Source organism: Vicia villosa, linkage group LG3 (assembly GCF_029867415.1).
Source record: "Vicia villosa cultivar HV-30 ecotype Madison, WI linkage group LG3, Vvil1.0, whole genome shotgun sequence".
Taxonomy (NCBI): domain Eukaryota; kingdom Viridiplantae; phylum Streptophyta; class Magnoliopsida; order Fabales; family Fabaceae; genus Vicia; species Vicia villosa.
Genome location: NC_081182.1, coordinates 121,767,138 through 121,793,788, shown reverse-complemented (window position 1 = coordinate 121,793,788; position 26,651 = coordinate 121,767,138).

The window sequence follows — 26,651 nt, the reverse complement described above, 5'->3', positions numbered from 1 at the left end:
AAAGGACCAAACTTTAAAATACATGGTCAATGGGTTAAGAGAAGTTTCATTGGGAATAATTCATCTCTTAACACCAAGGTTTAAAAACAAGATCAATGGATCAAGAATAGTTTCACTGGGAATAATTCTATTCTTAATACCAAGGTTTCAAAACAAAGGGGTTTTTGGCTAAGCTTTAACAATACTAAACCATAAAAAAGTGAAAAGCTTTAAAATACTTGACACAAACATAAAAGAGATTGGAAAAGAATTTAAGTACCTCGACAATTTAGTCGATATCATTCTCATCCTTTGGATAAAACATCAAGCTTAAACAATTAACAATAAATACCTCATGTATGTACAAGAACAAACAAGTGAGTGTTAACAAGCAAGATATGAATGTATCTAAACCCTTGGATTCAAATCATGTATGAATGATGAATGATTAATATGATGATTAAATATTGGGTTAGATAAACAATAATAACAAGTACAAGTCATGTGGACATAAAATCAACAAGTATATGTACAAGACAAAGATTAATAATTAAGTACAAGACATGGATTAAGATAAAAAAGTATGTACAAGCACAAATAAACATACACCTAAACCTAATTAATTTTAATTGTTAAATACCAATTTCTTTAAGAGAAATGGTCTAAGGGGACATGAGAAAGTCAATGACATTCTATCCTACCCTTCAACAAGTATTGACAAAATATACTAAGTTACCTTAGAGAAATATTCAAAAAGAAACCTATTTTTGTTGATTTTTTAATATTAAAAGACTTGTTTTTGATTAATTTTTAAATGATGATAAAATAAATATTTTTTGGGATTTTTAATCATGGTATTAAAATACACTAATTAAATAAGACACACAAAAAATAAGGGATTAAAAAGGTTTATTTTTCTATTTTTGTGTGATTTTTCAAAGTTTAATAAAAACTTAATGGAGTGAGTGATAAAAAGAAATGGAGTGTGACCACAAGGGCTTGAACTCATGCCCTTTGGTTTGCAAAACAAAACAACAACCAACTCTGCTAGGCGTGTGTGGTGATAAAAAAGTGCAAACAGATCAAAATATATTAAAACAAGTGAATGTACCACATAAAAAAATAAAATCAAAAGGTCTGGGGCGAGGGGGATTCGAACCCCAGACATATGGGTCAGGTAGCACTTTAAGAGTGAAAGGAGTAACCAAGTGAGCTGTAACGATGTAGTTGTTACTGAATCAACCTCAATTTATTTTATTTTAAACAAGCGCATAAATTCAAATTTCCCACCAGAATCTTCTTCTTCTTCTTCTTCTTCTTCTTCTTCTTCGTGAAAACAACAACAACATCATCAATGGAGTTTTTTTGAATTCTCTCAAAACTTAATCATTTTGGACAAATTAAGACCCTAAAATCATTAGCATTTCAACACGAATTTAACCATATAACTCATTAACATTAACAGTCATAGATAAGGATGAATTTATGGAAAAACACGGAGAACCCTAAAACCTAAATTCAAAATTAAATGATGGATTTTAACAATTGAGCCCTAAAAGTTTAGGGCTATCGTTCCTCACATGATTCTAAACAGAATAGTATCAAGATATGCAAGAAACGATGGCTAAATGAATAAGCTCGAATTCAAGAAACTCACCTCTAAAAATGAGTTCGTGTAGCACAATTTAGAGGACCTGGGAGTGTTCCAATGATTTGGACACCTTCTATGAACCTCTGGGGAGCTTTTGCAATGCTCAAAAGTTCTTGGAAATGCCTACAATTAAGAACACGATTTCACCTTGAACCTGAAAAAGTTATTGTTTATGTGCTATGAAAATGGTGTTACAGATCAAATGCAGATGTCTGGATAGCTTCTATATGGTGTTTAGAAGCTATCTAAACCATAAGGCCTCAAAACACACGTGTGGATTTGGTTTTTGCAAGTTTGAGTTCAAAAGTTCTTTAATGGAGTTTTGAAATGGTGATTTCTTGTTCAAAGTCTTTGGTAGGTGTTTGGGTGTAATGGTTAGCTTCCAAATGATAAATAGAAGCTGTTTGAAAGGTTGTTTTGGTTTGAAAGTGTTTGGTTTGAAAAATGACAAGTTATGAGCTCAAAAAGGTCTTTAATAGAGGTTGAAAAGTGATTTTTGGTTTGGAAGTGTTTGAAAGGCTAACAGAGGTATGGACTGCTTCTAACTGATGTTTAGAAGTTGTTCAAACTCTTGTTTGACACCCAGAACTCTTAAAACAAGAATTCACTATAAAAGTGAAAAGAAGAGAAAATGGAGAATTTCAAGTGACTATGGACTTGGAGAATTCTGGTGTAAGGGATGCAATGAGAAATGCCCACTATTTATAGGCAAGATTTAGGGTTTGTAAGAGGGAAAAACTCAGAAGTTTGAAGCTCACATGTGATCTTGTACCATGTTGCTTCTTTGTGAATAAATGAGGAAGTTATGGTTCCCATGGTGAGTACAAACTTTAAGCATGCTTGCAAGGACTTTGATATGATCTTAGAGGCTTGCTTGTTGGTTTCAATTTGCTTTTGGGGCAGAAGAAACAAGTTGGGAGCTCAATGCAAGAGTTGTTGGTGATTAAAGTCACTTTACTAGAATGGAAGTGTAACCTTTATGCTTGAAATGGAATGATTCAATGGTTAATGGCTTAAGCACTTTGGTCATAGCCCTAAAGAGTGTGTAATATTTTGATTATGCCCTTGATACATACTTCAAATGAGTAGTTGAAAGTTTCCTCAAACTCCTTTTAGATCATTGAGAAAAATGGCCATAAAGTGGAGGAGATTTGAGATCCATGAACTAGGTCAAAATGGAGAAAAATGGACATACAACTTTCATAATGGAAGTTTTTTGAGTTGTGTAGGTGAATTTTGAGATCCATGAACTAGGTCAAAATGCACTTAAAAAACCCTAGTTTGACTTTTGTTGACTTTTTTATTCTTGATGAATTCTTTGAATTTTCTTTGATCAAATGTCTTCAATATCCATATGATGATGATTTGGGCCCTTAAAGGTCCATGGTTGACTATTTTCCTCAAAAGTCAAAGGTTGACTTGCACAATTGACTTTTTCCAAATGAATGACTGTCTTGTGATTTTCAAATGAATCAAGCTCTCCTATTCAAATGAATAATGTGAATGGACTATAATGTTGATTTGGATGCCCTTGAATCATATCTTGAGTCTTGGAACCATCTCCTGATTAAAAGTCAACCCTCTAGTAGAATTAGGTTAAAAACTCTAATTGGAACTTCTGATGAACTTGAAGGTGATTGATCTTGTATTGAACCATCTTTGAGCCTTGATATTGATTGTAGAACCCTTTGAATCATGGAAAAATGATGAATTTCTTTGTGGGCCTCAAAACCCTAATTTGCTCAACTTCTCCTTGATCAGTCTCCTGTCTTAGAACACAAGCAACAAACAACAATTCTTTTTGTATTTTTGGTTAGCAAATGATAAATGCATGATGATAATGATGACAATTATGATCCTAATATTTAAGCTATGGTGGGATCTCAGTGGTCAAAAATTGGGGTGCAACAATATGGAAACAAATTAATCACAACTTCTTTTCCTTAAGAATTTGGTGGAAACAAAATTCCACAATTTATCGATCCTTTTAAGTATCTCAGGATTCTTCTTCTGGACTTCATATGTGACACCCTTGGTTCATTGATGTATTTACTCATTAATCCGAATGCGAAACCTATATCAGGTCAATTGTTGTACACATATCTCAGAGATTCGCAATTTGTTTGAACAATGATATATCAACTTTGTCCTTTTTCCCATGCTTCTACAATATCAAATTTGGTTCGATAGGAGAAGATGCGGGATTCGAATCATTCATCCCAAATATCTTGAGTATCTCTTTAACATACTTCCTTTGATGAAGCATCATACATTGCTTGATAATTTGAAATTCCATGCCTAGGAAATATGACAAGTTTCCCAGATCCAATATTTCAAATTCCCTCATCATTAGCTCTTTGAACTTCGACAAGTTCTCCATGCTATTTCTTGTTACCATCAAGTCATATAAGCATATGATTGTTATATCTTGTGCTGCAACCTAAAGATAGACACCATACTCAGACTTGCATTTGAAAAATCCTAATTCGACTAAGTATGAGTTGATCTTTTTGCCTTATGTCTTGTTATTGAGCCATCAACATTGTGCTTCAATTTGAACACTCACTTAACTTTAATAGCTTTTGTGTGTGCTGGGAATTCGACTAACTCGCATGTGTTATTTCTTTCAATTGTGTGAGTGCATTATCCTTTAGATGTTTTGATTGATGTCAAAACTAAGACTTAGAATTTGTGTACATTTGACACGTCTTCCTATGTCTAGATGTGTTGCTTATCTTTAGGAAACTTAAAATTTTGTTATAGTTGTTTTACATATTGAATATCAAGTGTATTTATGATAAAGTCTTACATAGGTCAACTTATTATGTTGGTTTTGCAAAAAGAATGATTACGGAACTTTCAGGTCGACACTTGCTGAAACAATTTTTGAAAAATTACATTATGTTCAGTATGTGTCGACACACACATGTTATAGGTCGATACATAGACTGCATTTTTCTCTATAGGTCGACACATTCGAGCCATAGTTCGACACATGCTGAATGTTTTTAAAATTAGAAGTTTGTGTTAAGCATGTGTCGACACATATGATATTTCATGTTGACACATAGAAGAAAATTTTCTAGTATATGTTGACACATACCAGGCATATGTCGATACATGTTATAAGTTTTCAAAAACCAGAAGTTTGTGTCTTGTATGTGTCAACACATACGACTTTCAGGTCGACACATAGTGGAAAAATTTCTACTATGTGTCGACATGTAACTTACTCAGGTCGACACATACAGTTATATTTCAAAAACGTGTAAAAGTCTCTCATATGTTTTTTCTATTTTGTTCTCACTTAACACACACTATATAAATACCATTCATGAATCATTTTCTAAGCCCTGAAACCAGAAATATACAATGCATTGCTCATCATCTTCAACCTCTCTATATGCATACACACAATAATTACACATAACCATTTTAGTTTGGTGCCATCTAGATTTAGGTTGATAAGGTCCAATTTAAGATTGGTGTAATCCAATTTTAGTTTAATGCAATAAGTTGGAGAAACCCTGACACATTATCATTTTTAGAAGTGTGTTTGTTTACGATATTGTTGGAAGCAAGATGTGCATGACGATTACTCGTTGAGAAACAGTATGGAGTTGACATCTCGGTTTTGAGCAGGTGCTGGTTTAGACATTGGTTGTTTGAATTCGATTAAGGTATTATGGCATCCAAATGTGTCTTTTAGGGTTAAAGCTTTCCGTTGAAGATGTTTTTTAAATAGGTTACTGGCAAGAGATCTTTTATCTCGTAGAGGGATTATTTTACCTCACCAAGATCATCTTTATGTTTTTTGCTCGGTTGAGGATGAATCTATAGTGTAACACCCCAAATCTACCCCACAATTAATAGGAAAATCAGAGTGCAAAATATTTAAAACAAACATCGTGATTCGAGGCGTCACATATTCAACTTAAACAAATCTCATGCAAGCTCACATATAATGATACATAACACTTATAACGGAGGAAATCATAATCCAATAGTCATTTAAATCCAAACAACTTTGTAACATCGCAGCGGAATCCAAATAACAACATAAATCCAAATCATAACATCTTTGCCAACATGGCAACAACTATCCAACATGCCTCCAAATAAAGAGAACAACAACAAAATTCAGCAAGATATAATCAACATAATCAAAACAAACAAACATCCCCCGAGTGCTACGTATCAGAGCATAAACAAGCCGACTCGAGCTATAAGGTAAACGGATACACCAAGTCGTTACCTTCACAGTACCAACAAAGGGTAACATTCAAACAAAAGGGGAGAGATATAAAACAGTATAAAGGAACATATGATAATATTCAAAGCAAGAAAAAGATCATACATAGTTCACGACTTCTCATCACATAACATCTCACAACAATTTCATCACAAAACAGCTTACAACCGACAACAATATTATTAATTAATTACGACAACATATTCAATTCACAGTTATAATATCATCACATCATAACAAACATCTCATCATCATAACAATCCCAAGCAAATCAATGCAATCTAAATGTGACTCGACTTATGCAAATGCATGTGGTACCATTTGGAGTAAAACTCCCATTGTCTCAAAATTAGCCACTTGGGCACATCGTCGCTATTTGCCATTAAGGCCACCGTCGCTTTATGCAATGGATGTGACTCAATGAATGTGACATCCACACAAAACAACATAGATCACACATCTCATCAACAATCAAACATCATCAATTAACTGTCGAAATTCAACGACAACAACAAAATCATCACCAATCATGGTAATGCATCACTTCTCTATCACGTCGCTATGTTATATCAACATACAACAATACTTCACATCACAACAACAATCATAACATAAAAATATAAAATTCAAGAAAAGGTTCAAAAAGGTTTTCAAAAGTTTTCAAATCATATTCATTAGAAATACATTTATTAGAGCTTCACGGATGTTCAAACGGCACTTAAAAAGGAGTTACGGATTAAAAGATACATCGATTCAAAGTTACAAAAAGTTTTGCACAGCAGGGTCCGCTTAGCGACCCTCCAACGTGCTTAATGAAGTTAAATTTCAACAACCCAGCTTGAAGCACACTTTCCCACAACTAAAAACAGAAGCGAACCAAAATCGCAGCTCCTCTTAGCGGACCAGCTTCGCTTAGCGAGCTCGCGCATTTTTTTCAATTTCCACTCAGCATCCGCTTAGTGAGCCAGGGCCGCTTAGCGGACGCACGATTATGCAAAAAAATCACCTATGTGACAGACCTGCGCAATCACTCATCCACCACCCAAAATCATCCCAATCAGCAATTAAACACATATAATCACAATATCTAACATCAATCATCATCAATCATCAATAAAAACATGATTTCAATCACAAATTCATGGAAATTCATCATAAACCCTAAGTTTCTACAATATTCAATTCAAGGTTACTACATGCATTATCTAACCCACCCTAAACATCATCATACAACCCTTTATCATGAAAGAATCCCACCCTTACCTTGGGTTTTGGATTGAAGACAACTCTAGCTTCAATCTCTCTTTCTCCTCTTCTCTTCTTTCTCTTCTTTTCCCAATTTCACTAAATGAGTTCTAACTCTCTCTATTCTCTAAAACCCTTGTTTTGTTAAACCCTTACTATCTTCCAAATTGCTAATGAGCTCTAATTAGCATCACTCAATTACTAATTCTATCATAGGCCCACTAACCAATAACCTTACTAACTTATGTTATCTACTATTAATTCCCAATAAAATAACATAATGTCATATAAGCACATAATTAACACATAATTCACATAATCACCAATTAATTCACATAACACACAATAACATAAATAATTAAAATAAAAACGGGCGTTACATATAGAACACATTATGTTAGGATTTCATATTGCCAAGAAAGTTTGGTTCGAATTGGAAAATTGGACAAGTTTAATGTTGGAACCTACTGAGGTATTTTGGAAAAACTTCTCTGAGTGGTACAGTGGCATTGGGAAAAGGAAAGTGAAAAATAGAAAGAGATGTTTAATATGGTTGACATCGGTTTGGGGCATATGGAGGTTGAGGAACGACGTCATATTGAATAGTGGTGATTGTAATGTGTCTAATCTTATTTGCGACATCAAGAGGAAGACGTGGAAGTGGTCCCTCATAGGAGAAATTTCTTATTCCAAGTGATAACAAGGAATTTCAAATCATAGGAAGCATGTCATTCTTCAAAGGTAAACTATTGATCCTACATCACCTCTCGGACAGCTCTTATTGGAATAATTTCATGAATCTCTATTAAGAGGTTGCTGTGGAATACATATAGGATATTCGTGAAGGTGGAGAAAAACACAAGAAAGGGGGCATTGAATTGTGTTCTTTATCAATTTAAAATCCCTTTCTTTTTATTTAACGTCTTTTCTTTCACTTGATCATCGATTGGGTTATGCTTTAATGTTGCGGAAGCATGAAGAATACATAACCAATAGGATGTTCATTTTAACTTCATAAGATTATCAGAACTTATGACTTGCTCAGTACAGTTCTGCAGATTAAGGCTTGGAAGTTCTAAGTTAAAATAACATGAGCGAAAAGTAAAAGACACATTCATTCTTATCCTGGTTCACCTTCTGACTAAGGCTACCTCTAGTCCACCTTCTTCAGGTGATTTGCCTCTCAACATATGTCTTAAACCACTATAACCAAATCATGGTTACATTCGCACGATCCTCCGTCATGACTAACAACCTACACAGCCAACTGCTGTGACTAACAATCTGGACAATGACCCATTCAGGGATCTCCGCGAGATATAACGTCCATTGAATCAGGAACCCTGCACAGTCTACCCACTGTGACTAACCCTGCACAAGCTCCACACGAGTGACTAACTTCCCACAATGACTGCATCCATTGTCTTAAGTCTTACCGCCCTGACTCGGCTGCTTAAGGAGTCTTTGCCAATTTAGATTGGACTTTAATGTTGTGCTTCTAGATAAGCAGATATTATACATTACATACCATGGATACAAGACAACTAATCACTTAAAATGGATGTATGATTTTTGAAGTCTTCTTGTCTGTATCTTCTGACGAGATATTTGCTTCTTGTTGATAAGCGACGTATGAGCATCAGCTCGATGTGTTGATTTCTTCTTCAACTCGATCTTCGTCTTCAAGTCTTCATTAAGCAGGTTAAAGCATCTGCTCTTGCGTTGATTGCTTCTTTGTCTTCTGTTGTTTCTCATTAAGACAGGAGATTAAAATTTTTCTATTTGAAATCAACTCCTTCTTGTAAGACCATCTTCTATTCATCGAAATTGTTAGACGCCGGCCTTAGGATCTAGAGGGGGGGTGAATAGATCGTTCACAGTTTTACGGATTTAAACGACTTTTCAGCGGAAGTGATTCTGAATCGACTCGCGTCTATTCCGAACCACTATCGAAACGATTATATATGTGTTTAAAAAACCAGTCAAAGACTTGAGGTAAATGATAAGAGTATATGTTGCAGAATCAAGACGTTTCTCTTATTGAAAATCAGATTAACTTTTTGTATGATGGACAATGTTTGCAATGCAGTAAGAGTGATAGAAACAAATATACAAACACTTGGTGATAATGATCAAATTGAAGGTAATTCAATGTGTGATGGATTGTGATGTTTATGTACGTTCTTAGTTCACAATCTTAACACTCGAATCGTTGATCAATTTGCTATTATAACCAAATATGAACAGAATGTAAATGAGAAAGTAAAAGCGACAAGAACACGATATTTGTTTAGGCAGTTCGTCGATCGTCCTCGCTACGACTACGTCTGCCCCCAATTCCAAATTGAAATTGGGTAATCTTTCATTAATGTTGAAAGTAGTATATACAAAGAAGATAACAAAGCGATAAACGATAAACCAATTATGTCGATCCTTTGAATCTTCTTCCCCCTTAATCTTGGGCAAGATCAAGGTTATCCAAGAGCTTCACTTTGATTCCCTTCTGCAGTGTCTTGATTCCTTGAACTCCCCGTTCCTCAATCGTTACACTCAGCCGAATCCTCAATGAACGCCTCTTGATAAAAACCCCCAAGAACCACCCGTCGTGGAGGACAAAACCCGCAGATTTTATTCACCAACAAACCCCACAAACCTTCACCCACTAGGAATCTTCAATTCCGTTCCATGGACGTTATCGAACTCATCACTAACCCGCAACGCAAGAATGATTATGTGTAATTGTGTTGGAGATGATGAAGAACGAAGATGAGAAGCGTTTGTGTATCTTTCAGTCGTTGGTGTTACTTGAATAATTAACATGGAATGATATATATATAGTTGCTGGTATGTTGGAGCAGAGAAAACACATAATTTGGGAAGTTTTCAGCAAATAGGTTGACCTACTTTAGTGCTTAGGTCGACCTAACAGAAGCAGAGTTGAAATTGTCCCAGTTAGGTTGACCTGTTAGGTTGGCCTAAAGTCTGTTAGGTTGACCTGCTGAAGGTTTAGGTCGACCTAAAGTCAGTTAGGTTGACCTGTTGAAGGATTAGGTCGACCTAAATGCAGTTGTTTCCAGTTAGGTCGACCTGTTGAAGGTTTAGGTCGACCTAAAGTCAGTTGAAATGCATTTTTGTGACTTTTCTTCAGTTTAGGTCGACCTAGGAGTGTGGGTAGGTCGACCTAACAGTGACATCTGTAAATCCCTTCAGTTTAGGTCGACCTAGGAGTGTGGGTAGGTCGACCTAACAGTGACCTTGTCAGTTTTGCTGAGTTTGCTCTAGTTTTGAGTCGACCTAGGGCTTTGCTTGGTCGACCTAACAGATGCAATACCATTTTCTGAGTGATTTGAGCTTCATAATCTTCCATTGTCTTGAGTCATTCATTTATGCTTTTGTATTTGGTTGCTTGTGATGTTTGCCATGAATCAAAAACTCATTTGTGAGTGTATGCTTGTTCTTACAAACTCCCCCTTTTTGATGATGGCAAACATTTGATTAAATGACGAAAGCTCCCCCGGTCTTGTATGCGTAAGCTCCCCCGTACTAAGCTCCCCCGTACTCTCAACTCATCTCCCCCTTTGTCAACATCAAAAAGAAAGAAACCAGGAGAATAGTAGAAGAGAATAACAAAATAATCTAAACAAAAAAATGTCTTACATAACACAATAGTAAAGAAATAGAGCATAATATCCAAACATATTTAAAGGTACAAACCAAGCTTAAGTTCAAGTAATAAAAGACATAATAACATGACAGAAATGAGATGCAATGCAATGAAATGAACTAATGCAATACTCGCTAACGTTTGCCCAAACATGTTAGATGTATGCTTATTCTACTATTTTTATGTCCAAACATGATATGTTATGAGTAATGATGAACAACATATACATGTAAATGAGATAGGTGGAGAAGCATATAAGAAGTCACTATAAACATGTTAATTGATAGCATATTATAGCATCAATGATATTTTTGGAAGTGAACAACAAACATGTTACCACTTTCTCAATTGTAGGTATCTCGTCATCATTTCGTATAATGAAGTATACTCCTCTAGTCAATGTGGAATGATGCTTGATTTGATTATGAACTACCTTCATACTGAGAGAGATGTTAGCTTGAGCATAATCAAAATATATATAAAGTAAAGGAATGAAATTAAGAAAACAAACGCATTTAGCTCAAAATTAGAGATATCTAATATCCCTAATTCCCTATGAATGTTGAAGAACTGCTTAAAGGATAGAAAAACACTTAGAAAGGGGGGGTTTGAATAAGTGTAGCTTTAAAAACTTGACAGATAAAAATAAATTGCACAGTTATTTTTATCCTGGTTCGTTGTTAACTAAACTACTCCAGTCCACCCCCGCAGAGATGATTTACCTCAACTGAGGATTTAATCCACTAATCGCACGGATTACAATGGTTCTCCACTTAGTCAGCAACTAAGTCTTCCAGAGTCTTCTGATCACACACTGATCACTCCAGGAACAACTGCTTAGATACCCTCTAAGACTTTCTAGAGTATTCTGATCCACACGATCACTCTAGTTACAACCTGCTTAGATAATCTCTAAGACTTCCTAGAGTATTCTGATCCACACGATCACTCTAGTTCCTTACAACTTAATGTAATCAATTCTAAGAGTATTACAATTGCTTCTTAAAAGCTATAATCACAAACTGTGATATTTCTCTTAACGTTTAAGCTTAATCTCACTAATATATTACAACAGCAATGTAGTGAGCTTTGATGAAGATGAAGATTCTGAGCTTTGAGTAGAACAGAGTTTCAGCAAGTTAATATTCACAGAGTCGTTAAGAATTGGTTAACCTTGCTTCTCATCAGAACTTCATATTTATAGGCGTTGGAGAAGATGACCGTTGAGTGCATTTAATGCTTTGCGTGTTCTGTACAGCATCGCATTTAATGTTATACGCTTTTGTCAACTACCTCGAGCCTTGTTCACGCTGTGTCTACTGACGTAGCCTTTAATAGCTTTTAACGTTCCTTTTGTCAGTCAGCGTAGCCTGCCACTTGTACTTCCTTCTGATCTGATGTTTGTGAATACAACGTTTGAATATCATCAGAGTCAAACAGCTTGGTGCAAAGCATCTTCTGATCTTCTGACCTTGAAGTGCTTCTGTGCGTGATACCATCAGAACTTCAGTGCTTCTGATCTCATGTTCTTCTGATGCTTCCATAGACCCATGTTCTGATTCTGCTTCGACCATCTTCTGATGTCTTGCCAGACCATGTTCTGATGTTGCATGCTGAACCCTTTGAGACAAAGCTTCTGAGCGCTGAATTATGCATACTCTTTATATATTTCCTGAAAAGGAAATTTCATTGGATTAGAGTACCATATTATCTTAAGCAAAATTCATATTATTGTTATCATCAAAACTAAGATAATTGATCAGAACAAATCTTGTTCTAACAATCTCCCCCTTTTTGATGATGACAAAAACATATATAAATGATATGAATTTGCGATCAGAAAGAGCAGGCGGCAAAAGACAAATTACACAGCTATAGCATAAGCATATGAATATGTCTCCCCCTGAGATTAACAATCTCCCCCTGAGATAAATAATCTCCCCCTGAAATAAATACTCGAAGAACTTTAATAAAAGACTTCCCTGATTATTTCGGTAGAGACGATCACATAGGCTTCTGTCTTCAGAGAATTCATAGCTTCTGACTTCTGCTTCCATTGGACAGCTTCAGAACTAGAATTTCTTTAGATCCCTAGAACACTCACAGCTTCTGATTCCTGCTTCCATCTAGGACAGCTTCAGAACTTGAATTTCTTTGATCTTCAGAACATTCACAGCTTCTGATTTCTGCTTCCATTTAGGACAGCTTCAGAACTTGAATTTCTTTGATCTTCAGAACATTCACAGCTTCTGATTTCTGCTTCCATTTAAGACAGCTTCAGAACTTGAGTTTTCTGGATCTTTAGAACATTCACAGCTTCTGATTTCTGCTTCCCTCGGATAGCTTCAGAGCTTTGAATTTCTACCAACATCACTTCATGCTAGATTTGTATCAGAACATTGTTGAATGTACCAGAGCATCATCAGAGCATCTCTACATCCTGAAATGTTACAGAACAAAAACTAAACGACAAAAGTCAGCATGAACGAGTCAGAACATAAAATGTATATTAGAACACATGATATGTATCAGAGCCATATAGGCTAAAATAATGTATCAGAGCAAATAGAATTTTGTCAGCGCAAATAGACAAATAAGGATCAAATTCTACTATCAGTGCTTCTGATTCATTCTTCTTTCTTGCTTCTGATTTCTGAAGCTTGACAGCACTTAGCTTGCTTCAGTTTCCATGAGCTTATTCTCTTTACAGAATAACACTTCTTATGGTTTTGCTTCTTGTGTTTGCTTTGAAGATTCTCTTCACTTCTTTATACCTGCAAAACACTTAAACCATATAGAACTTGCAGTTCTTGTTAGTAAATGTGTGGGAGCTTTACCCAGCAACTGATAGATTTATCAAATCATTTATCATTTATCTTCTCCCCCTTTTTGTCATAACATCAAAAAGAATATTTCAAAAGATTCAGATGAATAAAACGACAAATAAAATCACTGGAATGTAAAAAACAAAAGAACTTTTCATTGATAATCAAGAGAAATTACAAGAGAAGATGTTTAACAAGCAGATGCACCAAGGAAAGAAAGCTACTAAGACCAAAGACTAAGACCCTAGCTAAGACAAAATCTGTGCCTGCATGTCTTGAGCCTTGCAGTTTTCATTGACTGCTTCTTGGGCTTCCAGGCGAGGGGTCAGGGAGACTTGATTTTGATGCAGATCTTCCACAATCTTTATCAGAGACAACATTCTCAGTAGGTGAAAATGAAGAGATTTCTTTGGAATGGGTTGAGGGAGAAGAAAGGTTAGATGAGGAGGAAGTTGAGTCTTGAAGGTAAAAAGATGAGGAAGAAGATGGAGATGATGGAGGGCTTTCACCAGGGGGTTGAAACACACGTCTAGAATAGTTTCCAGATAACTTTGCTTCGAATGGAGTCACCTTGAGAGGGTCATAGGTGATCTTTATCTTCTTGGGTTTGGAAGAAGATGTTTCAACAGCTTTTCTCTTTTTGTTTTGATCATTTTCATGGTTTCCTGGGCTTGATGAAGAGTTCATGATGGATTTGCAGATAATGAACATCTAGGGTTTGATATGAATGCAAAAAGATAGAGAAGGAAAACAAAGACAGAGTGTAATAGAGAAAGTATAAGAGGGAAGGAGAAGCGTTTGAAGAGTATTTAAAAGAAAATAAAATGAAACAGATGATGGATAGCATTTAATGTTACGTGACATGAGGAGAGATAATAAAGACAAATGAGGTGACTAGCACAGTTACCTATGGTCGGCGTCCCTTCAACTGCACGCGCGCTTATCCATGAACAGTAACGACAGCTTTACCATCCCGAGATAAAACGTTACAGCTGTTTTGCTTTAAAAGAGGTTCTGAATCAACTTAGACAATGAAACGTTAGTAATAACCGAATCATAATTTCTAAAAGATTTCAATCAGAACTTCTGATTAAAAAAAATCCACATTCATTTCAGAAGATACTCATACGTAAGAACTTCTCATCTTCTCATTCTGGGCATAAATCCATACTGATGTTCTTCAGAATGAACTTAAACCTATCTTCAGCCAGGGGTTTTGTAAAGATATCAGCCCATTGATGGTCTGTATCCACAAAGTTTAAAGAAATAACACCCTTCTGAACATAGTCCCTTATGAAATGATGTTTAATCTCAATATGTTTAGCCTTTGAATGAAGAATAGGATTCTTAGATAAACATATAGCAGAAGTATTATCACAGAATATAGGAATGTTACTCTCATATATCTGATAATCTTCTAACTGACTCTTCATCCAGAGCATCTGTGTACTGCAACCAGCAGCAGCGACATATTCTGCTTCTGTTGTTGATAGAGCAATAGTTGCTTGCTTCTTGCTATACCAGGAGATCAAATGACTTCCAAGAAATTGGCAACTTCCTGAAGTACTCTTTCTTTCAATTCTGTCTCCAGCATAGTCAGCATCGCAGAATCCTACTAAGTTGTATTCTTTAGATTTTCTCTGTATAACTTCTGATCTACCTTCTTACTTACTTCATCCTTACCTAGGATGCATGTTGGATGCATAGGAGTTTTGGCTTCTTTGCAGTCTAGAAGATTAAACTTCTTCAGAAGTTCCTTCACATACTTGGTTTGGTGAACATACGTTCCTTCTGATGTTTGATTTATTTGTATTCCAAGGAAATACTTGAGTTCTCCCATCATGCTCATTTCAAACTCAGCATGCATAGACTCAGCAAACTCCTTTCCAAGTGTAGCATTAGATGTTCCAAAAATAATATCATCTACATATATTTGACAAATTAAAATATCCCTTTTAAAGGTTTTACAAAAGAGAGTAGTGTCCACTTTTCCTCTAGTGAAACCATTATCCAGAAGGAAAGAACTTAAGCGTTCATACCAAGCTCTGGGAGCTTGTTTCAATCCATACAACGATTTCTTTAGTTTAAAAACATGATTAGGAGACATAGAGTCTTCAAAACCAGGAGGTTGATGGACATAAACTTCTTCATCTATATAACCATTTAAGAAGGCACTCTTAACATCCATCTGATAGAGAGTGATGTTATGTTGAGTGGCAAATGAAATTAATAGACGAATAGATTCTAACCTGGCCACTGGTGCAAAAGTTTCTGTATAGTCAATCCCTTCTTGCTGACTATAACCCTGAGCCACCAGTCTGGCTTTGTTTCTTACCACTTCACCTTTCTCACTGAGCTTGTCTCTGAAGACCCATTTTGTACCGATTATATTGAATCCATCTGGTCTAGGAACAAGATCCCAAACATCATTCCTTGTAAACTGATTCAGTTCTTCTTGCATAGCAATTATCCAGTCTGGATCTTCTAGAGCATGATCAACAGAAGTTGGCTCGATCAAAGATACAAGACCTAATTGACAGTCTGCATTGTTCTTAAGGAATGCTCTTGTTCTGATTGGATCATCCTTCTTTCCAAGAATGACATCTTTTGAATGACCAGAGATGAGTCTGGATGATCTTCTGACAGATGGTTCTTCAGAAATGCTTAGATTCTCCAGAGACGCTGATACTTGATCTTCAGATTCTTTGCTTCTGAGAAGCTCTGCTTCTGATGCGTTGCTTCTTGGCTCAACAACTTCTGATATATCAATATCACAATCTGCAAAATTATCAAACTGCTTTGGTTTTTCAGAACCAAGCTTATCATCAAACCTGATATTGATTGATTCTTCTACAATCACTGTTTCAGTATTGTATACTCTGTAGCCTTTTGAGCGTTCAGAATATCCAAGAAGGAAACATTTTTGTGCTTTGGAATCAAACTTACCAAGATGATCTTTAGTGTTCAGAATAAAACATACACATCCAAAAGGATGGAAATATGAAATGTTGGGCTTTTTATTCTTCCACAATTCATAAGGAGTCTTATTTAGAATAGGTCTGATAGAGATTCTATTCTGAATATAGCATGCAGTGTTTATTGCTTCTGCCCAGAAATGCTTAGCCATATTGGTTTCATTGATCATGGTTCTGGCCATTTCTTGCAGAGTCCTATTCTTTCGTTCTGCAACTCCATTTTGCTGTGGAGTTCTAGGACAAGAGAAATCATGGGCAATACCATTTTCTTTGAAGAATTATTCAAAGGATCTGTTCTCAAATTCACCACCATGATCACTTCTGACCTTTATGATTTTACACTCTTTTTCAGATTGAATCTGAATGCAGAAATCAAAGAACACTGAATGAGACTCATCCTTGTGTTTCAAGAATTTTACCCACGTCCAGCGGCTATAATCATCTACGATGACTAATCCATATTTCTTCCCTCTGACAGATGCTGTTTTGACTGGGCCAAACAGATCAATGTGCAAGAGTTCTAATGGCCTTGAGGTAGAAACAACATTCTTGGACTTGAATGCAGGTTTGGAGAACTTGCCCTTCTGACATGCTTCACAAAGAGCATCTGATTTGAATTTCAGATTAGGGAGTCCTCTGACAAGATCCAGTTTGTTAATCTGAGAAATCTTTCTCAAACTAGCATGACCTAATCTTCTGTGCCAGACCCACTGCTCTTCAGAAACAGACATAAGACAAGTCACCTTCTGACTCATAAGATCTTGTAGATCTGTCTTATAAATGTTGTTCTTCCTCTTGCCTGTAAATAGGATTGAGCCATCCTTCTGATTTACAGCCTTGCAAGACTTTTGATTAAAGATTATATCATAACCATTGTCACTCAATTGACTGATAGATAAGAGGTTATGTGTTAATCCTTCTACAAGAAGTACATTAGAAATGGAAGGAGAGTTACCAGACTTTATAGTTCCAGAGCCAATTATCTTGCCCTTCTGATCTCCTCCAAACTTGACTTCTCCTCCAGACTTAAGCACCAGGTCTTGGAACATAGACCTTCTTCCTGTCATGTGTCGTGAGCATCCAGAGTCCAGGTACCATGACATGTTGTGCTTTGTCCTTTTTGCAGCCAAGGATATCTGCAATAGGAATAATCTTATCCTTAGGTACCCACATTTTCTTGGGTCCTTTCTTGTTAGATTTTCTCAAGTTCTGATTGAACTTGGGTTTAACATTGTAAGCAATAGGAGGAACAGCGTGATAATTTTTAATGTGAGTTTCATGATATTTCCCAGGTTGTGTCACATGCTTTTTGGTGTGTGTTATGTGAAAACTTTGAGCATGTGAAGTGTGCCTAATATCATGGGAGTGGCCATACTTGAACTGATCATACAATGGCTTGTATGTGAATTTCATTTCATCAACAGGTTCAAGTTTGTATGGGGTTTCACCCTCAAAACCAATGCCAACTCTTTTGTTTCCAGACACAGCATATATCATAGAAGCTAGCTGACTTCTGCCAATACTTCTAGATAAGAACTTCCTGAAACTTAAATCATATTCCTTCAGAATATGGTTTAGACTGGGAGTGGATTTTTCTGAATCAGAAGGAGATCCAACATTATTGGATAATTTTAAAAGTTTTTCTTTTAATTCAGAATTATCCAACTCAAGCTTCTTTGTTTCAAATTCAAATAGCTTTTTCAGCTTTTTGTATTTGAGACTAATCTGAGACTTGAATTCCAGAAGTTCAGTTAGACCGGAAACTAACTCATCTCTAGTAAGTTCAGAAAATACCTCTTCAGAATCTGATTCTGATGTAGATTCTGATCCGTCATCTTCTGTCGCCATCAGCGCACAGTTAGCCTGCTCATCTTCAGAGTCTGAATCATCTTCTGACTCATCCCAGGTTGCCATAAGACCTTTCTTCTTATGAAACTTCTTCTTGGGATTCCTTCTGAAGTTTTGGACATTCATTCTTGAAGTGTCCAGGCTCATTGCATTCATAGTACATGACCTTCTTCTTGTCAAATCTTCTGTCATCAGAAGATTCTCCACGTTCAAATTTCTTTGAACTTCTGACGCCTCTGAACTTCCTTTGCTTGTTCTTCCAGAGTTGATTTAGCCTTCTGGAGATCAAGGACAGTTCATCTTCTTCTTCAGATTCTGATTCTTCAGGATCTTCTTCTCTAGCCTGAAAAGCGTTAGTGCATTTCTTGATATTGGATTTTAATGCAATAGACTTACCTTTCTTTTGAGGCTCATTTGCGTCCAGCTCTATTTCATGGCTTCTCAAGGCACTGATAAGCTCTTCCAGAGAAACTTCATTCAGATTCTTTGCAATCTTGAATGCAGTCACCATAGGACCCCATCTTCTGGGTAAGCTTCTGATGATCTTCTTTACGTGATCAGCCTTGGTGTATCCCTTGTCAAGAACTCTCAATCCAGCAGTAAGAGTTTGAAATCTTGAAAACATCTTTTCAATGTCTTCATCATCCTCCATCTTGAAGGCTTCATACTTCTGGGTTAACGCGAGAGCTTTAGTCTCCTTGACTTGAGCATTTCCTTCATGAGTCATTTTCAAGGACTCATATATGTCATAGGTTGTTTTCCTGTTAGATATCTTCTCATACTCAGCATGAGAGATAGCATTCAGCAAAACAGTTCTGCATTTATGATGATTCCTGAAAAGCTTCTTCTGATCATCGTTCATTTCTTGCCTTGTCAGCTTTACGCCACTGGCATTTACCGGATGTTTGTAACCATCCATCAGAAGATCCCATAGATCACCATCTAGACCAAGAAAGTAACTTTCCAGTTTATCTTTCCAGTATTCGAAGTTTTCACCATCAAATACCGGCGGTCTAGTATAACCATTGTTACCGTTGTGTTGCTCAGCAGAGCCAGATGTAGATGTAGACTTTGGAGTTTCATCAGCCATCTTTTACTGAAGCGTTTTTCTCTTCCTGAATCTTTTCTAAACACGGTTAAGTGCTTGCACCTTAGAACCGGCGCTCTGATGCCAATTGAAGGATAGAAAAACACTTAGAAAGGGGGGGTTTGAATAAGTGTAGCTTTAAAAACTTGACAGATAAAAATAAATTGCACAGTTATTTTTATCCTGGTTCGTTGTTAACTAAACTACTCCAGTCCACCCCCGCAGAGATGATTTACCTCAACTGAGGATTTAATCCACTAATCGCACGGATTACAATGGTTCTCCACTTAGTCAGCAACTAAGTCTTCCAGAGTCTTCTGATCACACACTGATCACTCCAGGAACAACTGCTTAGATACCCTCTAAGACTTTCTAGAGTATTCTGATCCACACGATCACTCTAGTTACAACCTGCTTAGATAATCTCTAAGACTTCCTAGAGTATTCTGATCCACACGATCACTCTAGTTCCTTACAACTTAATGTAATCAATTCTAAGAGTATTACAATTGCTTCTTAAAAGCTATAATCACAAACTGTGATATTTCTCTTAACGTTTAAGCTTAATCTCACTAATATATTACAACAGCAATGTAGTGAGCTTTGATGAAGATGAAGATTCTGAGCTTTGAGTAGAACAGAGTTTCAGCAAGTTAATATTCACAGAGTCGTTAAGAATTGGTTAACCTTGCTTCTCATCAGAACTTCATATTTATAGGCGTTGGAGAAGATGACCGTTGAGTGCATTTAATGCTTTGCGTGTTCCGTACAGCATCGCATTTAATGTTATACGCTTTTGTCAACTACCTCGAGCCTTGTTCACGCTGTGTCTACTGACGTAGCCTTTAATAGCTTTTAACGTTCCTTTTGTCAGTCAGCGTAGCCTGCCACTTGTACTTCCTTCTGATCTGATGTTTGTGAATACAACGTTTGAATATCATCAGAGTCAAACAGCTTGGTGCAAAGCATCTTCTGATCTTCTGACCTTGAAGTGCTTCTGTGCGTGATACCATCAGAACTTCAGTGCTTCTGATCTCATGTTCTTCTGATGCTTCCATAGACCCATGTTCTGATTCTGCTTCGACCATCTTCTGATGTCTTGCCAGACCATGTTCTGATGTTGCATGCTGAACCCTTTGAGACAAAGCTTCTGAGCGCTGAATTATGCATACTCTTTATATATTTCCTGAAAAGGAAATTTCATTGGATTAGAGTACCATATTATCTTAAGCAAAATTCATATTATTGTTATCATCAAAACTAAGATAATTGATCAGAACAAATCTTGTTCTAACACTGCTCCATTGCAAGAGGTTTGGTGAAGATGTCAGCTAGTTGCTTCTTGCTCTTCAAGTTTATGGCACTTGTGTTGTCGCACATGATAGGTATACGATCAAGCTTAATACCAAAGTCAAGAAGTTGTTGCTTGAGCCATAATATCTGCGCACAGCAGCTTCCGACAGCTACATATTTTGCCTCAGTAGTAGATAATGCAACTGATACTTGTTTCTTGCTATGCCAACTTATCAATGAATTTGAGAATAGATGACATGTTCCACTGGTGCTCTTTCTATCGGATTTGCAGCCAGCAAAATCTGAGTCGGAGAATCCTACCAAATAACACTCATTTCCCTTCGGATACCATAGGCCATATGTAGGAGTTCCACGTAGATGTAGCAGAATTCTTTTGACAACTTTTAAGTGAGATTCCTTTGGACAAGATTGATATCTTTCTCATCTTTGTCTAGGTTAGTATTTGTTGCCATAGGTGTGTCAATCTCCTTCGCTTCACTCATTCCAAATCTTTTGAGCAGCTCCATGAGACTCATCTCAAATTCACTCTGCATAAGCTTAGAAAATTCTTCCTATTGATTGTAACCTTGAGCAACTAATCTAGCTTTGTTTCTAGTGATAACGAAAAAACCCATCTAGTACCGATTACTTGATGATCTCCCGGATGAGAGATAAAGTCCCAAACATCATTCCGTTTAAATTGGTTTAATTCTTCTTGCATGGCCATTAGCCAATGCTTATCAAGTAATGCGTCCTATGTGTTTTTCGGGTTAACTGTATTTGCATTGTATCTTATACATTTGCGATGGCCAGAACACCTACATTTCTTCTGCCAAGTATGGTTCTTCAATCTGTCTTCATAGATGACATACCAAGAGTGGTATGTCTTCCTTTATGTGTCTTGAGCACCAGCTGTCAAGGAACCACCACCTTTCGGCGATGTCAAGACACTTTTCCTGCGAAATTAAATTAGAGTGGAAGGTCCCCAATCTTCATTGGGTCCTGGATGGTGAGTACACAATTTGTTGCACTTAGGCAACCATTGAAATACTCCTTTAGGAACTAAAATTCTCCTAAATTTGCATTTTTCAATGGTATGTCCCTTTTTGCAACAATAATGACAGGTAATATGATGAGAATATGGAGTTTTGCTAGTTAATACTTTTGGTACAAAAGTGTATTTACTATATAAAGGAGTATACGATCTTTTGAACTTATTTGGATCAACCGCAAAAGTCACTTTTGGTTGTAGAGCCTTGTCTAACTTGGCTTTTAGATCTCTTACTTCTTTTTGCCAAATGTGACATGTCTCACAACCAAACCATGATGTAGGATCTATTTCAACTTTGTCCTTTTGAATGTCTAGCATAGATTGTTTTAAAGCTTCCATATCCTTTTCGGTTTTCTCAACTTTTGATTCAAGATATGAAAATATTTTCTTATTTGAGGCCAAAAGTTTGAAAGCTTTAATTGCATCTCTATGTAATTCTTCAAAAGCAAGTTTCAGTTGAGAATGGGATACCTTATCTACGAGTTCAGGTTTAAGATGACTTACAGCTTTCTTTTTCTTGTTTTGATGAACCATGAAACAAAGATTTGCTGATTCTTCTTCATCGCTTGATGAGCTTTCACTAGATGAATCACTTTCCCATGCTATGTAGGCTCTTTTAGATTTGTTATGACCTTTGCTTTGGTTCTTCTCCTTTTCTTTCTTAAGGTATGGACAATCCGGTTTGTAGTGACCGGCTTTCCCACAATTGAAGCAAAGACCTTTGATTTTTCCCTTGTTGTCGTCATCTTGTTTGAACATGTTTGATTGCTTCCTATAGTTGATCAAGCCTTTGTCGGAATGTTTTGCTCCATTTTTCTTTAGATATTTGTTGTATCTTCGCACAAACAGTCCCATTTCCTCATCATCGGAGTCTTCGTCATCACTTGTGTCACTATCCTTTGGCTCTCGTTTTGAGGTCTTGGAGCTCGAAGCTTTTAGAGCTATTGACTTCTTCTCTACCTCTTTCTCCATGTTCTTTTCTTTCTTTGTCCTTTTCTCATGCATGTCAAGACATTTAAGGTGTTGTTCATGTTCCTCTAGTTTACCAAATAGAGTTGTGATGTCTAAAGTGTTTAGATCATTTGCTTCCTTTATTGCTGTAACTTTGGGTTGCCATTCCCTGTTCAAACATCTTAAGATTTTGTTAGTAGCAACTGCATTGGAAACAGGTCTATCAAGAGAATTTAACCGATTTTTCAGATGAACGAATCTCTTCTGCATGTTTTCGATGGATTCACCATCTTCCATGTGGAAGAGTTCGAACTCTTGAGTTAACGTATTGATCCTAGCTAGTTTGACATCATCCGTTCCCTCGTGGGCAACTTGCAATGTGTCCCACATAGCTTTAGCTGATCTACAATGGGAAACGCGATAGTATTCATCAACTCCTAGAGCTGAGATTAGAATGTTTCTCGCTTTCCAATCGTATGCATATCTCTTTTCATCTTCAGCATTCCAAGTATCTTCTGGTTTTGGAACAACTGCACCAGCTGCATTTGTCATGGTGATCTGAAATGGACCATTGACAATAGCTGTCCAGATGTTCCTATCAATTGCATTGATATGGACACACATACAATCCTTCCAATAGCTGTAGTTTTCGCCGTTGAAAACTGGAGCTCTATTATGAGCCCCTTTAGGTCCGGAAGCCATCTTTCCAATAAGTGTTTCACGTAGCACGGAATAAACCAGGCTCTGATACCACTTGTTAGACGCTGGCCTTAGGATCTAGAGGGGGGGGTGAATAGATCGTTCACAGTTTTACGGATTTAAACGACTTTTCAGCGGAAGTGATTCTGAATCGACTCGCGTCTATTCCGAACCACTATCGAAACGATTATATATGTGTTTAAAAAACCAGTCAAAGACTTGAGGCAAATGATAAGAGTATATGTTGCAGAATCAAGACGTTTCTCTTATTGAAAATCAGATTAACTTTTTGTATGATGGACAATGTTTGCAATGCAGTAAGAGTGATAGAAACAAATATACAAACACTTGGTGATAATGATCAAATTGAAGGTAATTCAATGTGTGATGGATTGTGATGTTTATGTACGTTCTTAGTTCACAATCTTAACACTCGAATCGTTGATCAATTTGCTATTATAACCAAATATGAACAGAATGTAAATGAGAAAGTAAAAGCGACAAGAACACGATATTTGTTTAGGCAGTTCGTCGATCGTCCTCGCTACGACTACGTCTGCCCCCAATTCCAAATTGAAATTGGGTAATCTTTCATTAATGTTGAAAGTAGTATATACAAAGAAGATAACAAAGCGATAAACGATAAACCAATTATGTCGATCCTTTGAATCTTCTTCCCCCTTAATCTTGGGCAAGATCAAGGTTATCCAAGAGCTTCACTTTGATTCCCTTCTGCAGTGTCTTGATTCCTTGAACTCCCCGTTCCTCAATCGTTACACTCAGCCGAATCCTCAATGAACGCCTCTTGATAAAAACCCCCAAGAACCACCCGTCGTGGAGGACAAAACCCGCAGATTTTATTCACCAACAAACCCCACAAACCTTCACCCACTAGGAATCTTCAATTCCGTTCCATGGACGTTATCGAACTCATCACTAACCCGCAACGCAAGAATGATTATGTGTAATTGTGTTGGAGATGATGAAGAACGAAGATGAGAAGCGTTTGTGTATCTTTCAGTCGTTGGTGTTACTTGAATAATTAACATGGAATGATATATATATAGTTGCTGGTATGTTGGAGCAGAGAAAACACATAATTTGGGAAGTTTTCAGCAAATAGGTTGACCTACTTTGGTGCTTAGGTCGACCTAACAGAAGCAGAGTTGAAATTGTCCCAGTTAGGTTGACCTGTTAGGTTGGCCTAAAGTCTGTTAGGTTGACCTGCTGAAGGTTTAGGTCGACCTAAAGTCAGTTAGGTTGACCTGTTGAAGGATTAGGTCGACCTAAATGCAGTTGTTTCCAGTTAGGTCGACCTGTTGAAGGTTTAGGTCGACCTAAAGTCAATTGAAATGCATTTTTGTGACTTTTCTTCAGTTTAGGTCGACCTAGGAGTGTGGGTAGGTCGACCTAACAGTGACATCTGTAAATCCCTTCAGTTTAGGTCGACCTAGGAGTGTGGGTAGGTCGACCTAACAGTGACCTTGTCAGTTTTGCTGAGTTTGCTCTAGTTTTGAGTCGACCTAGGGCTTTGCTTGGTCGACCTAACAGATGCAATACCATTTTCTGAGTGATTTGAGCTTCATAATCTTCCATTGTCTTGAGTCATTCATTTATGCTTTTGTATTTGGTTGCTTGTGATGTTTGCCATGAATCAAAAACTCATTTGTGAGTGTATGCTTGTTCTTACAGAAATAAGCATATACGGAGCAGCAGCTCTGCGTTTGGTTGCTTCTTGTGAATAGATTTATTCTTTCTACTTCTGAAATCAGATTATTGGATTTTACTTTCTGTTTCTCTGATTCAGTCTTCATCATCAACTTTTGGATATAGATCAATTTGCTCTTTAAAAGCATATGATACTTTATTTGTTTGATTTTTCTTCTTTGCGTATCTTCTTCTTTTTGACATTTGGCTCAGTTCTCTAATGGAGCATACTGCTTATTAGTAGGATCTTCTAGTCTGTTCTTGAGCTCTCCTTCTTGATAGGTTGATGTATGTATATCAACATCCTTGATTCATCATACACTTCGTGTAAGTTACCTCTTGTGTAACTTCTAATGCATGACTTCTTATTTCTTCAATCAAGTGCTCATGCTTAGCTTCTTCATCTACAAATACACAGATGCATTCTGTAGATTCTTTCTTTTTCTTTTTTGCGGAATATTTCTTTGGTTGCACACTTTCTTCTTATCTCCATGGATGATCCTTACTGGATATTTTCTTTTTATCTTCGGATCCATTCAAGGGATGGATGATCACTCACTCTTCATTCTGGATAAATTGATTTAATTGTTCTGAGTAAGATAGATGGATTCCATATGCTGTAGTCACTCCATACTCTTCAAGTTCGAAGGTTTGTTCTATTTATAGCTTGGTGAGTGTTACCGTTAGAATCTAGCCGTTGAAGCTTGTTTGAATGTTGTCTTTGAAAATCTTCGTCTAGATTGAGCCTTTTGTGAGAAGTGTCGTTCTTAGCAGAACCTTATCTTCAGCATGTTGATGGCGTGTTTCTTTGGTTAAACTTGTCTTTCCAATGCGCTGCATGTGGTTTGCTTCTTCTTTTGGCCTTGGGAGTTGATCCATTTAATGTTGCAACCATTTTGCTTATGATGATGTTTCTAACGGTTCTTCCCTAGGAATTTAGGCTCTTTATGTTTTATTCAATTTGTATGTTGAGCTTTAGTTTCTTCATTAGCGTGACTTCTGCTGATGTTTGTAAGTTATATGTCACTGTATCGTAGCTTTCAGAACTTTTTACTTCAGAACTTCTGATCTTTATACTTGTGTGATCTTCTGATATTTGCAAAGCTTCTTGCGGTTGATATTTCTTGTTTATTTCCTTCCAACTTCTAATGTACTTTCTGATTGAGACTGTTGTATGTAGACCTTGATATTGCTTATTCTTCTGAGTAGTCTTGTTCCTTGATTGTTGATTCTCTTGCTTCTGATCTGTGATCCTTTCTTGGTTGACCTGTTGTTAATCGGAACATCTGATAATGGTATTTTGCTTTGTTAATCTTCTGGATGTATTTGTTGTACTCTTTTTCTTATGAATCCTATATAAGATTTATGGCATAACATCTGCACACTAAATGAAACCATTAGTAATAAAATTGTTACTTCACAAA